Below are 19104 nucleotides of genomic sequence, written 5' to 3' on the forward strand. Positions count from 1 at the left end.
CTTAAAATCCAAGGGTTGTGCTTATCTTGGTCAATACTGTATCCCTAGCATCTAGCACACAACAGAGCATACATTATTTGTTGAATTAGTGTATCGAAAAATTAATGATAGCAATGCATACCAGTTTTTTTCTTTAATTAAAAAACGTCTTAAAAGACTTTCTGAAGACAAGTTTTACATTTACAACAAAGTCGAGAGGAAGGTACAGAGTTTAACAATGTATTCCCTGACCCTAAACATACATGGCCTTCCCATTACTAATATCACTCACCAGAATGGTACATTTTTTACCCAGCATGATTTTACTTTGATATATCATAACCACCCCAAATTTATAATACGCCTTAGGGTTCTTAGTGTTATAGAATTTATGTGTTTGGATGAAGGTACAACGACATGCACCCATCATGATCATACAGAATCATACAGAATATTTTCACTGCCCTAAAAATCCTCTGTGCTCTCCTTTTGAATCTCTCCGCTCACTCCCCACCCCTTTCTGCTGCACCCCTGGCAACCACTGATCTTTTTATTGCCTCTATGGTTTTGCCTTTTCTAGGATATCATACAGTTGGACTCACACAGTATGTAGCCTTTTCACATTGGCTTCTTTCACTTAGTAATAAGCATTTAAGGTTCCTCCACATCTCTTCATGGCTTGATAGCTCATTTCTTTTTAGTGCCAAATAATATTTTATTGTCTGGCTGTAACAGTTTACTTATCCATTAACTTACTGAAGGGCATCTTGGTAGCTTCCTAGTTTTGGAACTTGCAAAGAAATCTGCTATAAACATCCATGTGCAGGTTTTTGTGTGGACATAAGTTGTCAACTCCTCTGGGTAAATACCAAAGGGTGCGATTGCTCGATCATAAAGTAAGAGTGTTTTCTTTTGTTAAAAAACCACCAAACTGTCTTCCCAAATACCTGTACCATTTTGTATTCCCACCAGTAATAAAAGAGAGTTCCTGTTGTCCTATACCCTCACCAGCATTTGAGGTAGTCAAGGCTCTAGAGTTTGGCCCTTTTCAATAACAGGTTTGTGGTGGTACCTCATTGTTTTTTGTCGTTGTTGTTGTTGTTGTTTGTTGGCTTTTATTTTTTTGATTCATTTTTTTAAATTTTCATTTCTCTGATGACATATGATGTGGCACATCTTTTCTTTTTTTTTTAATGTTTATTTATTTTTGAGACAGAGAGAGACAGAGCATGAATGGGGGAGGGGCAGAGAGAGAGGGAGACACAGATCGGAAGCAGGCTCCAGGCTCTGAGCCATCAGCCCAGAGCCCGACGCGGGGCTCGAACTCACAAACCAGGAGATCGTGACCTGAGCTGAAGTCAGATGCTCAAACGACTGAGCCACCCAGGCGCCCCTGTGGCACATCTTTTCAAATGCTTATTTGCCACCTGTATATCTCCTTTGGTGATGTGTCTGTTAAGGTCTTTGGGCCATTTTTAATCAGGTTCTTTGTTTTCTTATTGGTGAGTTTTAAGAGTTCTTTGTTGATTTTGTTTAACAATTTGTCATCAGATGTGTCTTTTGCAAATATGTTTTCCTACTCTGTGGCTTGTCCTCTAATTCTCTTAAAAAAAAAGTTCTATATTAGTACACAAAATTAGAACCTACAGTCGGAGAAGGAAGCTCACCATTAACTAAGAGTGTACTGGGAAAGAGCTTCTCATCTCCCTGATAGTGACATCTTCCGTTGGCTCTAACTACATACTTTATCTCCTTCCAACTCGTTCATTATTTAAGTGTTAGGCAGTTGAGATGGCATTATGATAGCCTTTTTCTGCTCATCTATGATGCTTCCTTAGGAGACCATTCCAGCCCTGTAGAAGAGTACTAAGGGGGGGCTCCTGGGTGGCTCAGTCGGTTAAGCATCCGACTTCGGCTCAGGTCATGATCTCGTTGCTGGTGGGTTCAAGCCCCGCATCCAGTTCTGTGCTGACAGCTCAGAGACTGGACCCTGCTTCGGATTCTGTATCTCCCTCTCTCACGCTGCCGTTTCCCCGCTTACACCCTGTCTCTCCATCTCTTAAAAATAAATAAACATTAAATTTTTTTTTTTTTAAAAAGAAGAGTGCTAAGGGTTTCAAGGTTCAAAGCAGGCTTAGGTGTGATACATAACACTGTGAGCAGTAATTTGATTTAAGATAATATAGAAATTATTACCTCTACTTAGGTGCACCTAAGGGTGTCTCAATAATTAAATATACGGGATTTACGTTTACAAGAATAAAAAAATCTGATATGTAGCTATCTCTCATTTTTGTATTTTTGCTGCTGAGATAAGAAAATGTTCTCCAAAGAGGGGAGAAAATATTTTTGGCTTCATTCTATTTATATAGGGATTACTAAATGCTTTTCAAATGACAGCAGAACATTCTTAATAGTTATAACATGTATTTCCTACTTTCTCTTCATTTTTAGTATAAGGGCTTTACAAATTTCCATCCTATGCTAGGCAAATGGTACTCCTATTTCTGAGCACGCCTTTAAAACGCTACTGATAAATCTTTTTCTCCTTGGAGGAAGCCTTAATAAGATTAGGGAAATACATTCAACAATCTATACTTCCTTTATTAGCTACTACGAGTCTATTGGCAAATACTTATCTAAAAGAGGCGTTAGTCAATGCCAAATCTGACCCATCACCCATTTATGTAAATACAGTTTTACGAAAACGTAATTGTACTCATTCATTTCTGTACCATCTATGAATGCTTGTGTGCTTCCGTAGCGGAGCTGACCTTCTGACCTATAAAACCAAACACATTTATTATTTGGCTCTTTACGGAAAAGAACAGTTGCCAACCCCTGACTAATAACTTGCTTTATAAAGTAAGGATTTTTTTTATTTGCCCCACCAAATTAATTATACCCTTCCAGATTCAGAAGACACCCCCTAATTGCAACATGCTATGATTTGGTGAATAAATTCCTATTCTCGCTAAGACAGTTTGAGCAACAATAAAATCTTCTATCTTGAGTCCCTTCTTATTCAGTTTCCCCAGCTACGGAAAACAGTAACCTCCATCCTTCAGGCATATTTTTAAGATCAAAGGAGATGATATGCACTTGTAAAGAATTCTATAGTTTACGATCATTCGGCTTTCAGGGTTTTGTTTTCTCCATTTCCAGCCTCGCTGGCTGTAGTCATAACTTGTTTTAGTTGCTATTCGTGTGGCAGTCTGGCCATCCTTATCAGTCATTTAGTTGCTGGGCCGCTGCGAATTTATGCCTTGAGTGTACATCTTTAGTATGGCTTATTACTGTCCTCATCTTTTCTGCCCGCTCATTTATTCCAATCCACTTGCACCCAACGCCTTTCTCACACTGGCTTTTATTACAATGCCTCAGATTTATCCACATGTGAAAACTATATACAGGTTTAGGGGCACGCTTAAGAGGCACACCGGGTAAGGAGGGAGGTCAGCACGATCCATTGTGATGAGTTCTAACAAGGCTGTTAACTTTGCCCCCTCTTATTTTCATAGACATTTCCGTATTATCCGGTCCAGTGGCCTTTAGTATTTTTTAAAGCACATAACCCCTGCTTCAAGTGAAATCTTTAGAGGACACCTACCATAAGAAACAATCCTAAAGAGGAGAGCGCGTGAGTAGTTAAAATTGGAGGTAAACGGAGGTATGGGGACATACTAGGGTGGGGGGTGGGGGTGGGGGTGGATCCATCACTCTGAGGGTAGAAGAGAAGGCTGTCCAGAAGAGATGATGAAGCCTAGGTTCCTGGTTTGTGTGCTTGGTTGAAGCCCAAGTCAATATTCATTTCAATTATTTCACGCTGAAGTAAACAGTAGGGTCCACCTATTCACCACAGCTGCCAAACAAGGCAAATAGCAGGTAATATTTCTGGAAAGCCAGGTCTGACCAAGAAGGCTGTAGTGTTCCTTAAGAAGAGATTAAATGAAGTGCTGCTTAACTTGGCTTTTATAATTTTTTAAAAATATTTTTTTCATGTTTTTAATTTATTTTTGAGAGAGAGAGAGAGAGAGAGAGAGAGCAAGCGAGCAGGGGCAGAGAGAGAGGAATCACAGAGGGTCCAAAGTGGGCTCTGTACTGACAGCAGAGAGCCCCATGTGGGGCCCAAAGCCACCAACTGTGAGATAATGACCTGAGCCAAAGTCGGACCCTCAACCGACTGAGTCCCTAACTTGGCTTTTTAAAATTAATTTTGAGCTGTAGCAGGTCACTGGACTATAGTGCCTTGTGGTCTTTTCCACATCTACTTTTTATAATTCTGCTGCTGTACTGGCTGTTTGACCTTGAACTGACAGATACAAAACTGGGAGAATAAATAAAACTCAGTAGTTACATTGTGGGAGAAACAGGCCTATCATCTCAATTCCTTTTCTTTTCTCTTTTTTCTTGTTTTGTCCCCATGGCCCTATCTTCCAGGGGAAAGGGAAAAAAAGAGTGAGAAATAAAGGTGGCGGGGCTGGGGGGGGGGACCACTAGATATTTCTTTTTATTGAAATCACTTCAGTAGCTACAAGGTTGGTACTAAGCATCAAGGGTGCTACTATCTAAGACTGAAGTCGACACACATAGCTGTAATATAAGATTTGGCTGTCGTGCCAGAGAAGAAAGAAGGGGGAAAGTTTTGCCGGCAGATTACGCTTGGAAAATACGTTATGAGAGTATGAACGGTGTGACCGAATGGATTCTACAGTCTATGGAGTCCATCGCATCATCTGCATTACCAAGATCAAGTATGTTTAACATCAACATTTAAAGACAGGCATGGACTTTAGGAAGGTAGGGTCTCAGAGCCATGCCGTGACCACTAAGTATTATCTGGTTGTCTTTGGGATAACAACTCTCCCTAATCATTAGTCTCCTCCTATGGCGAAAAAGAAAATCATGTGCTACCTATCGCATAAGGCTGTTGTAAGATAAAATGGAACAACGCACAGAGAATATTCAGCAACGGGCCTGGTATGGAGCAAGGCATTAATGCACGTTAGCTCTAAGATAAATACCAGGTATGTTGAGGTCAATGCCAAAGCCAGGGGGACTGACTGAAATGAAACAGGTTTTATTTTTGAAAAAAGCTACAATATGCCTAGGAATTACTGCAATAGAAGCCGACTGTGAGGCCTCTGAGACCCTCTAACAGAGTTAAACATGAAGTGACAATGTTGTTTTGCCTGCTTTACATCAAACCTTTGTTGTTAAAATAGATTTTCTTCAATATGCTCAATGTGAAGCATTTATTCACTCAGATAATAGATACAAATCCATGCATTCAAATGTTCCTCAGAGTCAGAGATCAAGATGGAAATCCCCAGAATCATAGAGATTTGTGTCTATAAACTTGCTTATTATATTCTCATTCAAGGAGGTTGGAAGGGATAGTGTCAGCTTTTTAGCCAGAATCTTTTCATTACTTATCCCTGTTGGGGTTGCTGCACATGCTGTGAGTGACCTCCAGAGATCCCCGAGCTGTATGCAGAGAGCAAACTGAAACTGAAAGCTTTATTAGACAAGTTTGTCCTTCAGATGGTGGGGGTGGATGTCAGCCATATTGGAAAAAATAAAATTTCTTGTGAAAGTGGGTCCTGACCTTGAAAAAAAAATCTCATTCAAAGCAAACGACTCAATTCTGAGTTACGTCCTTATTTGTTAAACATGAAGTGCAGGCTCAGTAGAAAAAGGCACGTTTTGCCTTAAACAAATAAAAATCCATGAGAAAAATAATAGGGCTGGGGTGCCTGGGTGGCTCGGTCAGTTAAGTGTCTGACTTTGGCTCAGGTCATGATCTCATGGCTGGTGGGTTCAAGCCCCACGTCGGGCTGTGTGCTGACAGCGTGGAGCCTGGAGCCTGCTTCAGATTCTGTGTCTCCCTCTCTCTCTCTCTGTCCCTCCTGCACTCACACTGTCTTTCTCTCTCTCTCGAAAATAAATAAACATTAAAAAATAATCATAACAAAGGAAAAATAATAGGGCTTCTCTTTTGATCTTGTTGGACTTAGGAAGCCAAAAAGCTTATGACCAAAATCAGAGTCCAAAAAAAAAAAAAATAGTAATATGGAGGAAATAACGTTTTAAATTCACTCTGAGAAGCAAAACTACCTCCTCCACTTATAATCCATAGGGGACATTATAGGAAGTTTATTTATATCTTTTATCCGTACATTTCTTTAAGAATAAAGAATAACCCTGACAACTAGAAGCGACATCAAAGATTGACTAATTTGTATTATTTAGCTCCTGCTTTTTTAATGCTGGAGAACTATTATTTCTATGGAGTTATGATAATTATCTCAGAAGCAAGAATTGAAGGTATTATAATTTTGACTTTTTATTTTCCTATTGTAGGTCTACGTTACATTTTAGGCACTGGTGCGGTTGGTGCTGATAGCAATCTTGCTTAAATATTAGAATAGGTAGATTGGATGTCTATTTAATGAACTCATCATGCGCTGGCGAGCACTTTGGAAGATGAGAATAAAACATATTTTCTCGAAAAACATTCGCGATAAGAGCGGGAATAAAGTGTATAAATTTTAAGAGGGAGACAGCACGTTACACCATTAAGTACAGATTCTCAGTTTGGATATCAAGACATGGTCAAGAATGAGAGTGAAAGAACAAGATGGGGTGAGATTTAGCCTGCAATCTCTGCATCAAAGCCACAGCATATCCGTATTTGATCAATACTGCAGGCTTAAGAAACAGGATTTACCAGTGAGAATATGAGGATAAACATATCTGTCAGCTGCTTCTAAACAGAAAAAAGGGTTGAGATACGTAAGAGTACTGACAGGCACTGAAATCAGACTCAGCAGATGAGGGTTTGAGTCCTGATTCTGCCACAAAAGAGCTGGTCAAGCACAGAATCACTTCATCTCCTTGGTATTGTAATTACATGGAAGGTAGACTTAGTTGATACAACTCCAAAATAAATGTACTATTCATCTGGTCAATATGTATTAGTTGAACAGGTACTACATGCTAGTCACAGAATAAAAGTTGCATACACAAGAGGGCATATGTTGATAAATGAGATATAAAACAGACCGTCCCAGAACTGACAATCTATTAGGAAAAGAAAAATAATTACAGACATAATTTAGAAATCAAAACAATGAGAAGGATATGAAAGAGAAAAATTATGCCCTTAGATTGTATAATAGGAAGCTCAAGAAAGACTGCAGCAGCATGAAAGATGCAAGTGAGATCTAAAGAATGAACAAAGGGGGGGCGCCTGGGTGGCGCAGTCGGTTAAGCGTCCGACTTCAGCCAGGTCACGATCTCGCGGTCCGGGAGTTCAAGCCCCGCGTCGGGCTCTGGGCTGATGGCTCGGAGCCTGGAGCCTGTTTCCGATTCTGTGTCTCCCTCTCTCTCTGCCCCTCCCCCGTTCATGCTCTGTCTCTCTCTGTCCCAAAAATAAATAAAAAAATAAATAAATAAATAAAGAATGAACAAGGGGAGAGGTCATCCGGGTAAGAAAGTAGTCGGGGTGGAAACCCTGAGCCCAAATATAAATCAGACCGTATGTCAGGAAGACGGAGACATGCTAAAGGGACTAAAAAAGTCAGAGAGGCTAGGCTTTGAAGAAAAAGGGGGACAGTGGAACAAGAAGGGTAAACAGAGGAATCATCACGTAAGACCTTGTAGGACATGTAAATGATCCGCGGATTTACTCTAAAAGCAGTGGGACCCCCTTCGAAGATTATAATAAAATGAGGTTTACATTTTGCAGTATTATTCTCTGTGGAGCATGTTTATAGAGGGAATGGATTAGAGACAGGTAAATGAGATCTGTTAGAAGGTCAGTCCCCAGGAAAAACCTGACAGTAGCAGAAGGGATAGAGATGGCTAAAATAATTTGGGAGATGGTTAAGTAACGTCAGTAGGACGTGGTGGTCGATTGGACAAGAAAAACCAAAGGAGAAAGAGGTATTTCTTTATGATTACTTACTGGTACTGGCTTGAGTGGATGGCTGGGGTAATTTCCTGAGACGGGGGACGCAAGAAAAGAAGATGGGTGAGTAAATTCACTAGTTTAATTTTGGATATGGGAGGTTTGAAGACTCAGAGATATCCAAGTACAGATGAATAGTGAGTTATTGGGTATACGGATTCTTTTGCATTCACTCCAGTCGGCACCCCATCCCTCTATCACTTCATCCAGGTTTGCTAAGTTCAAGGTTGGTTCTCAGGCATTATCTTACTTAGACATAAAGGCAACATGACACACGGTTTATCACTCCTTCTCTTTCATCTACTTCCTTTACTTGGCTTCTAGGTATCTGTCCTGGTTTTCCTCTTACTTCAATGACTACTCATTACTGTAGCCCTTACCTCTTATGACTGGGGTCCTCCAGGGCCGTCTTTCCATATATTTCCTACCTGCATTCACCCCTGGGCTTTTGCTAACACAACCTCATGGCTCAGCTGTATGCTAAGAGTTGCATATTTACATCTCTCGACTGGATCTTCCTCGTAACCTCCAGGGCGTATATCTCTCTACCTAGTCTAGATCTCCGTGTGGATAACTAGTAGGCATACATAACTTGATTTGTACAGAGTTCTGTTTTGATATTGTCTCCAACCACTCTGTACCTCCTAGCATCTTACCTAACTCAGTAAATGACAACACCGTTCTTACAATTTTTCTCATGCCACAAACCTCATGGCATTTTCTCATTTTCCCTTATCAAATCTGTCAACCGATCCTGCTGGCTCTAGCTTCTGGACACATCCAGAACCTGTCCACCTCCCATCACCTCCACTGCCCCTGTTTTGGACAAAACTGTCACAATTCCTCACCTCAATTATTCTATTAGTCTCCTCACTGGTCCTCTCTTGCTTCTCCCCTACTCTTACAGTTCATTCTTTTAAGTTCTTCTTAAAAAATGTTTAATTTTTGAAAGAGAGAGAGAGAGAGAGAGAGAGAGTACAAGAGGGGCAGGGGCAGAGAGAGAGGGGAACAGAGGATCAAAGCGGGCTCCAAGCTACCAGTGCAGAACCCGCTGCGGGGCTCCAACTCATGAACCTCGAGATCATGACGTGAACAGAAGCCGAATGCTTAACTGACCGAGCCACCCGGGCGCCCCTCCTACAGTTTATTCTTGACACATCCAGAAATGTCTTGCCGAAACGTATGCCAGATGTTCTCACTGCTGGGCTCAAAAGCTTCTATTGGCTCTTCATCTGACACCAAGTCAAAGTCAAAGTCATCCCAATGGCCTTTCAAGCTCTCTTGATCTAACTGTATCTCCTAACTGCTATCCTCCGCATTTACTGTGCTCCAGCAACACTGGTTGTTCTTCCAATGTGAACCGTGCTCTCATCTCATGGCGTTTGTTAGAATGCTCTCCCTGGAATACTGCAGCCTAGAATGTTCTTCCCCCCAGAAGCCCACAGGGCCCACATTTTGACCATATTCAAGTTTTCATATAAATTTCGCCTTTCCAGTGAAGTCGTCTCTGTTGGGCCCACCCTCGTACTCCATACCCATACTCCTTACGCTCCTTCCTGCTTTATTTTCCATCGTGTTTATCGCTTCATGACACACAATCATGGTGTATCGGTTTTCTTTATTGCCTATCCCCACAAAATATCCGCTTCACGAGGATACAGATATTTGTTTATTTTTCTACCACTATATTTCTGAATTAATGTACCAACCCAGAACTCAAAAGAGAGGTGCAGATTGAAAGAATGTGAGGAACTTCAAGGTAGAGTCGGTAATTGAAACCATGCAAGTGGATGAGATCACCCAAGAGGTTAAAGGATAAACAGAAGCAAGCTTGCATTACTTCAAACATTTAAAAGCCAGATACAGGAGGCTGAGCCAGCCAGGAATTGGAAAAAGAGTAGCTGCGGAGGTAAGAGGGAAGGATAGAGGAAATGTTTCAAAACAGGAGTGACAGGGGCGCCTGGGTGGCTCAGTTGGTTAAGTGTCCGACTCGGGCTCAGGACATGATCTCACAGTTTGTGAGTTCGAGCCCCGCGTCGGGCTCCGTGCTGACAGCTCGGAGCCTGGAGCCTGCTTCGGATTCTGTGTCTCTTTCTCTCTCTGCCCCTCCCCCACTCGTGCACTGTCTCACTCTGTGTCTCAAAAATAAATTAATGTAAAAAATAAAAAAAAAATAGAATGACATGACTGGCTAAGGTAAAACGGCAGAAAAATACCAGGTACTCAAATAGTCGTCAAATTTATTGTGAGCTAGTAGTACATTACAGCAGGAAGAATGATATCACCATACAAAGGTTGGAAAAGGGTATGGAGGCTTTGTGATTTGACTGAATCAAGAGTAGAGCAGTCATTATGGAACAGGGTCCAATTCTGAAGCCTACAGCAGAAGAACAATATGGAAACACACTCAGGGGGAGTAGGAGGGGGACCCACAGAGATGTTTAAACATTTGAGAAACAGCTTTTTTGTTGACAGGCCATGGGCACGCATCTGATTTATGCTAAAAAAGCCAAGTTTGAAGGGAGATTAAGTAACAGACTTCTAAGAATGTGTAATAAAGTGAGCAGAAGTGTTCTTTTCCTACTCAAAAATGACTTAGACGGTAGCTAGAACTTGGGATAAGCAGTTGAAAGATTGTCTGGAGTATAACAGCGGTGATGGGACTCCACCTGCTCTTGATTTTTTAAGAAGAGAGTAGGCGGGGCGCCTGGGTGTCGCAGTCGGTTAAGCGTACGACTTCAGCCAGGTCACGATCTCGCGGTCCGTGAGTTCGAGCCCCGCGTCGGGCTCTGGGCTGATGGCTCGGAGCCTGGAGCCTGTTTCCGATTCTGTGTCTCCCTCTCTCTCTGCCCCTCCCCCGTTCATGCTCTGTCTCTCTCTGTCCCCAAAATAAATAAACGTTGAAAAAAAACATTAAAAAAAAAAAAGAGAGTAGGCAGTTAACCTCAAGATTGCTTCTGAGAGACAGAGCCTTTCCTGAAGATAGTGGAGAAGAATGAACGACCTCTCAAAGACCTTTCAGATCACAATCTTAGAATCTACAATTTAAGTGCAAACTGCTACAATTTCCTTTGGGAATCCTCTTTCTCTGAGGGTAAAGTTGTATTCACTTTCGAAATGATTCAGCACACTTTTGGAAAATATTTGGAATACAGGCAGAAGTCTTACTTTTGTGGGCTGGGGGGGCTATTCTCATGAATATGTTTAAATAATTTTAATTTCCACTTGCTAATAGCCCGAGGAAAATTCAAAAATCCCATATATTCTGCAGTGATTTCTTGAAAGGAGTTAAATAAGAAGGCTAAGGTAACTTTACTGAAATAAACTCTTTATTTCTGTTAAAATGCAGGATATATGAGTAAATGAAAAATCCCTTACGATCAGAATACTTTATTTAACCATTGATGTTATTCTCCTCCTCCTCCAACACACGCACGCGCGCGCGCGCGCACACACACACACACACACACACACACACAGAAACTTCCAGGAATGCTTCCAACAAGCATTAGAAATGATGGATTAGAACTTCTCTTCCTCTGCCAGTTCAGACCTCAAAGCTTAGCCCCAACCAGACATGGTAACCAAACAATAAAACTGTCAAAAGGTTAAGAGAGGGAGAAGGAAGGGAACTTCATCTTTACAAAATGAACAGCTAAATACTCTAGTTTTCATTCTCTTGCATATTAACCAAGACACCACTGTTGCATCCACCCTGGTAACTATGGAACGTTGTTGAAGAACCCATCCTGGGACCAGGGACTCCCACCTGCCTGCACTAGAAAGATGTACTTTTGCTCGATGTGACCAATACTAGGGCCTTACTGCCGTCACTTCCCCTTGTATGATGTGACACATCTCAATACATTTCAAGTACCCTCACCTGCCCTGCATCTCACTGATGCCTACAGATATGATTTAATCATTTAATTCATGGTGGCCAAGAGTTGGAGGGTCTCTGTAGTGTCTCAAGAGATTTGAACGGTCTTGGGGAGAATCTAAAATTCCTTTCTTATAACTGTTACTCTACTTGACGAGGGGACTTCACAGGTCTGGTACAAAATCTTACTCCTAGTGTATGAGACTTGGAGAACGTTTTTAAGGTTTAAAGGGTTTAATTATAAAGCTGATGATGGTATACATGTGTCTCAGTGTTTTCAGTAGGGTAACCATCTTTTACTGAGGCAGAGAAAGCCTTGGACCCACTGGAGCTGATGTGATTTCACCTAAAGGTAGAGGCAAAGCAGAGGTAATAGTGGGAAACAGGGGAACCAGGAAAGGAGATGGGTGGCATCCCTCCTGGTGTTTCTGACAATGAAGGGGACCCAAAAGGTGAGTAAGAATGTGAGAAGTGACAGCCTCCTTCCTTTCTTCAGCAACGATCGATGCAGATAAAGGCCATTTTCACAACAAATTAATCATTTTATCACAATTTAAATTAAACAAATAAATAGCGGTATGCCAAGATTAGATTTAGGCTGCAATTAACCCCATGCTTTTATCAAACTGCCTAGGTATGTCAAGTATTATTGAAATAGCTTTGGAACGCTTTAATCCAACTGTAGAGAGGCAAGTGAAGTTCAAATAATAAGTGTATAAATAACCTTCTATGTGAGTATTTGATATTTAAATATAGCCTTCAAAAATTTGAATGAAGATAAATGAATCACTGCTTGAGTCTGATTAATAGCATAAGCTTTGGAATCAGAGAGACCTAACTTTGAATACCCACTCTGACACGTACTAGCTTTATAGCTTTGGAAAAATTATTTAATCTTTTTATTATTAAGTAGGCTTCCCGCCCAGCACAGAGCCCACCGCGAGGCTTGAACTCATGACCCCGAGATCAAGACCTGAGCTGAGATCAAAAGTTGGACGCCTAACCGACTGAGCCACCCAGGTGTCCCTATTTAATCTTTCTGACCCTTGATTTTCTCATCTGCAAAATGGAAATCGCAACAGAATTCATTCAAAAGATCTAATAGTGGCACTAATTCTATGACCTGTTGTATTCATTTCATTTCCCTCGGAGTAGACCCTGAGACAGGAGTTTGAGTACAAGTAGTTTCAAAAAGCTGTGCTGGAGGAGGAAAGAAATGAAGAGCAATGGGAATAAAGTCTAGACAAATCACGCCAATAAACAGGTTATCACCGTGGGCAACTGTGGCTCAACCCACCGGAGACCTGTGGTTTGGAACATGCTCTGGAGCCGTCCTCCCCAGGAAGTGAAGAAGAGATATTTATCCATCGCCTCCTGTCCACCAGTGGTTGAGTGCCATTCCAGGGATGTTCTCTCCCCAGCATTTCCAACCTGCTCTACAAGCGGCTGAGCTTCTTGTGCAGAAAAGAGTGCCTGGGCAGAATCACAGGGACTTGAATTCAGAAGGCTTGGGGTTTATAGGAAGGACTAGTGCTGAGATGATATGAGCAGGGCACTCAGGGCCAAATTTGACCCACCTGCCCCCTTTGGGTTTCCGTAAATAAAGTGTTAATGGACCAGAGCCATACCATTGTCCACGGCATTGCTGCTTTTAGTATGCAATGACAAAGTTGACTGCGTGACTCACAAAACTCAAAATATTTACTATCCGGCTCTTTACAAAAAGTTGGTAGCGGGGCGCCTGGGTGGCGCAGTCGGTTGAGCGTCCGACTTCAGCCAGGTCACGATCTCGCGGTCCGTAAGTTCGAGCCCCACGTCGGGCTCTGGGCTGATGGCTCAGAGCCTGGAGCCCGTTTCCGATTCTGTGTCTCCCTCTCTCTGCCCCTCCCCCGTTCATGCTCTGTCTCTCTGTCCCAAAAATAAATAAACGTTGAAAAAAAAATTAAAAAAAAAAAGTTGGTAGCACGACTGAGATTAGAATTTAGGCTTCTTGACCTCCAACGCAGCACTTTCGCAATTACACTGGAGACTTGCTCTCTCCAAAATTAATTACGGGAAGGGATGGTTTTACCAGTGTTTAATCAACTAGAAACCTCTATTAATGGGCACTTCTATGTGGCTATATATACCATGGTCATTCATTTCATAGTTATTACCCTGGGATGTTTGAAGAACTCCAATATCCTGATTTGGAGTCCTCATATTAGTACGTTCTATATGCAATTTATTTAAAAAAAAATGCTAAATCGGGTATTTTGGAATGTAAATGTTCCCAGACCCAGCAGCTTGTGGATAAGAAAGGATTCACGTTGACATTTACAACCAGATTTGCTGGCTCTTTGCCTCCATCTGCCACGCAGGCCTTCAGTCCCATGCAAAGTCCTGTCTACCTACATGTTTCTGAGAATCTCCAGGGGAGCTTTGTATAAGCATGGCTCTTCTCCCCCACGGTCTCCAAGCTGCTAGGCTTGGCCAATACTGCCAGGACTTAGTGTGCTGTCCACCTTCTTGAACGTTTAAGCTACAAAGTTCTTGAAACTCTGAAACTCTTGAGACGGGGTGGGCTGAAACATCACGGAGTTCCTCTGGCCTCCACAGCACTGGATCACACTCAAATTCCACTCCACGTCGCATGGAGGAAGACGGATGAACTTCTTCTTGTCACCACTCAGGCTTATGGTAGTAGTTCTCAACGCGCAGTCCCAGGACCAGTAGCATTAGCATCACCTGGGGACTTTGGAGAGCTGCAAATGCTCAGGCCTCAACCCTGATCTACTGACTCAGTAATGCTGGAGTTGAAACCTAACAGTCTGTGCTTTAATGTGAAATGGGTGATTTTGTTAAATGTTTATTTATTTTTGAGAGAGAGAGAGAGAGAGAGAGAGAGAGAGAGAGAGAGAGAGAACACACAGAGGAGGGGCCGAGAGAGGGAGACACAGGATCCAAAGCAGGCTCCAGGCTCTGAGCTGTCAGCACAGAGTCCCAAGCAGGGGTCGAACTTACAAACCTCAAGGTCATGACCTGAGCTGAAGGTGGATGCTTAACTGACTGAGCCACCCAGGCGCCCCTGAAATGGGTGATTTTAATGAAGGTAAAACTTGAGAACCAATGGCAGAGGACATTGGATACGGTCCAACATTTTTATCTCGGCTCCCCCCCCCCCCTTTCCCCGATGTAGTGGTTTGTGCGAAAAGATGGCCATGATAAAGTCTCCCATCCCTGTATGCACCCTCCTCTGCAATGACATTGCAGCTCTTGTTTCAAGAGGTGGTCTATCTCTCCACCCCCAGAATCTGAGCTGGCCTTACACCTTCTCTGCCAAGAGAATGGAACAAAAGTGCTGTTGTATGAATTCTAGAGTCTAGGGAGCAAGGGATCTTGTAGCTTCCACTCTCACCCTCTTGAAACACTGGCCTGAGAATGCCATATAATGAAGCCCAGACCAGCCTACTGGAGGTTCTCTAGCCAACAGCCGGCTATCAGATATTTGAGCGAGTCCATTTTAGACCATCTAGCTCCTAATGAGATGCCACAGAACTGCACGCACAGCAAGGACCCCTATCAAGGCCTTCGGAATGACTATCTGGCTCATCACGACCTGAGCTGCTGACCCAAAGAATCAGGAGCAAGTGAATACCTCTTGTTTTAAGCCATTACCTTTGTGGTGTTTTTAGATGGAGATAGGTAACTGATATACTCAGGTATCTAAGCAACAGTGTCTGCAAAAAAAATGTTTTTCTCCAGCATGCCTATTTAACCTGTAAACTGAAACAATTTATACAGCTCAGGCAGGACCGCCTCATAATATTATATAATTTAAGTAGGCAGCCAGGAGGGAGTTTTGTTTAGTATTTTTTAAAAAGCGCTTTGGGCCTCAGTTTCCACACACATCAAAAATATTCAGCCAGATGAAAATTTCAAAGATTATTCCAGGTTCAGAGTGCTATATATAGTTCTAAGAAATTCAAATAGAATAAAGTGATTTCTTCTACTCCCTAAGTAGAAAAAACACAGAAACCTACCTCACTTTTATTCCTCATACATCCAGGATTGAGTTAAATAACATTAACTACGGGCGAGCAGCTTCCATATCTAGAATTTCCATTAGCTTCTTGGACAGAGAGATAGCATAGGCACAGCAAAACAAGAACAAAAACAAAAACAAAAACAAAAACAAAACAAAACAAAACACAGGCTTTGGAGCCTGACATACTTGGATTGGAATCCTGGCTCTGTTTCTTCCCAGCTGTGTGCTCTTAATTTAGCTCTTTCCCTCTCTAAGCCTTGGGATACTCACCTTATAAAAATTGTGTATACATGTATTTTGCAATTATTTTGACGATAAAGACATATATGTAAAGGTGAGTTGCACAACAATAGGAGTGCAATGGAAAAAAGTTACTATGATGTAAGTTTTACATCACAGTATTACAACACAGTATATGAGATGTTTTGTATTACAACACAGTACATGAGATAATAACCATATATATGAAGCATACTACAAATTAGATTTTCCTTTTTTATATTGTATTTATTCCAGATTATATTTCTGGAAGTCAGGAAGTCAGGAATATAAACAATTCTGAATTCTGATGTTGAGACCACCATATTAAAGAAAGAAGACTGTTTTCTGGGGCGCCTGGGTGGCTCAGTCGGTTGAGCGTCCGACTCCGGCTCAGGTCATGAGATCACAGTTCGTGAGTTCGAGCCCCGCATCGGGCTCTGTGCTGACAGCTCAGAGCCTGGAGCCTGCTTCGGATTCTATGTCTCCCTCTCTCTCTGCCCCTTCCCCGTTCATGCTCTGTCTCTCTCTGTCTCTCAAAAATGAATAAATGTTAAAAAAAAATTTAAAGAAAGAAGAATGTTTTCTTTGAGTAAGAGCAGCTCTGGATCTACCAAACTCCCTACTGGTTCATTTCATTCAGTATTTGTGCATTTAACACTTTTGCTTTAGGCCCAGCTCTGTGTCAGTTGGCTACAGGGGATGAAAAACAGCCCCTGCTTTGGGCAAAATTCCTCTCTCCTTCAGTTCTTCTCCAACTCTGACCCCAACTCCACCGGCTCTCACCAGTTGCTTGGGGCTTGAGGGAATGCCCAGACTCTCCCTACCGGCACCAACATGACTAGGGGTGGGGTAGTGGAGTGGGACTCCGCGTGCGGGGAGAAGGAAGTAGGGCTGGAGTTGGGAAAGACGCTGTCTCCCACTGCTTCTTCCTCATGCCTGTTCACCCTCTGTTCTGGTATCACCCGTCTTTCTGAAAGTCCTCCATGTTGTTCCACTTCAAGGCCTTTGCTCTGGCTGTTCTCTCTGCGCCTACCAGAAGTTTCCCCCGATACACGCATGGCTCACATCCTCACTTCCGTCAGCTCATGATGTTCTCAAATGTTCTTAGTAGAAAAGCCTTCCTGCCCGAACTGCAGACCATCATGTCTTCATTCCTGCCCCCTTTCTCTCTTACCCTTCTCTCTTGTTCTCCTTGACTATAGCTCTCCAACTCCAGGGCACACACTGAATCACGTGGGGATCCTATTAAAGTGCAGATTCTGATTCACTGGGTCTGGGGCAGGGCCCGAGATTCTGCATTCCTAACAAGTGCCCATTTGACATCGGTCTGTGGATTATACTCTGGAACACCTGACAGAATTGAGAAGGTATCTATTTTCTTTATTAGCTCATGATCGTTCTCTTCCAGAGTATAAGTTTCATGAATGGAGAGACTACCTGAGTCGATTTATTACCCTCAGCACCTAGTATGGTGCACGATACATAAAAATTACCCAATAAATACTCATCAACTGAACAAATCACATATCTTGTTGGAAATCAAAACTGGAATTTGGAATGTATTTTCGACTGAAAACATTATTGCTACATTTAGGTACTTTATAGATTAAATAGATTTCTGTGCCCTGGCTTTAGAACCTTTCTACCATGTATAACATGGCTCAAGCAGGAGCATAAACCCATAATTATGTTCAGAGTTCAACAAACTTATAAACGAATCATTGGAACCCAATCTTTTTATGGAGTTCCAGAGTGAGGCTGAACACAGCAGAGAAAGTTAGAAAACAGCTACCAATAAATGATTATATAGGAACAAACTATGCATATGTGCTGAGGGAACCAAAAACTATAGGTCATAAAAAGAAATAAACATGATATAATTACTGGAATATAAACCCTGATACAGCAATTTTAGTGTCCCAGATTGACAAACAAAACAAAACAAAACAAAACAAAACAGAAAAAGGAATGCTTGCACTTCTTTTTCAAGTTTCTAGTGTCATTAAATGTAACTCTGATGACTACTAAGAAACCCCAGGGGGCACATGAGATGCACTGTCCCCAGATTCTATGGCGTCTTTTAACTCAAACGCTATTTATGTCTTCTATGGAATTATCATCGCGCTAGCCCTGGTGGTGGTATTTCCAGTGTGGTGTGTTTCTACTTGACATAAAATAAAAATCAACTTTACTTGAAGAATCAGTCACCATGCTTCAATACTTCAATCATTTGATCTGTGAAAAATAGACAAGGCAAAAAACAAAAAACTCCTCCCTCCCGAGATGTTTTTATGTGCCTAATTATAGAACGGGTACAGCAAAATCTTCCGGCTCCCTTCCCCCGAGATGCAAAGCCAGCATTGACACGTGCCACGAGATGTGATGCATACCTTACACTAGCGAAAGAATAAGAAGTGAAATAAACTGGAAATAGTCAGTAAACACAGAAGTCAAAGCTATGGCTAAATGAAGAGACGTTCCTTCCCAAGTCTGCTTGTGGCAGTCATGGTCTAGTTTTCTTCTTCTTGAACCACACATGGAGGAGCTCGCAAAATTGCTGTCAAAAGGGACGGGGGGGAGGGAGATGCTAGGAGGATTCCCTGCGGTTTCAGCGATTTGTATCGGCATATTTGAAGAAAACTGTCTAAATGATAAAGGATTCACGGTGACAGAATCCTCATGTATTCAGTCTAAGCCTGTACTCAGGTATACTCCACCCCGATCCCCCCTTTTTGGGGTCAAGTGTGTTGACCCTTGGGGGGTCCATCCCTGCTGCCTGGAGCGGCGGTTGCTGATGGTATTGCTTACTAGGAATTGCTTTTGGCCCCAGAGAAACTCCTTCAAGGTCTCCCTTTCACCCCACTAGGCAGCCCAAAGCCGGACAATGACTGGCTGGTTCGGGAAGACAAAGGCCACCCCTCTCCCTGCAATTCACGATGGCCCGTGGGGCCAGCCCAGCTCTAAGGCTCCTGTGGATGTGGCTGA

At 42.3% G+C, this 19104-nt stretch overlaps 1 protein-coding gene across 13 annotated transcripts in view; it reads right to left on the minus strand.

Annotated features, from left to right (window-relative positions):
• The window catches only part of DMD (dystrophin), a 2379610-nt gene that overhangs the window by 661555 nt on the left and 1698951 nt on the right, over positions 1 to 19104 (minus strand). The gene's annotated exons all lie outside the window — the stretch shown is intronic.

The sequence above is a fragment of the Felis catus genome, chromosome X, assembly GCF_018350175.1.
Source record: "Felis catus isolate Fca126 chromosome X, F.catus_Fca126_mat1.0, whole genome shotgun sequence".
NCBI classification, from domain to species: Eukaryota; Metazoa; Chordata; class Mammalia; order Carnivora; family Felidae; genus Felis; species Felis catus.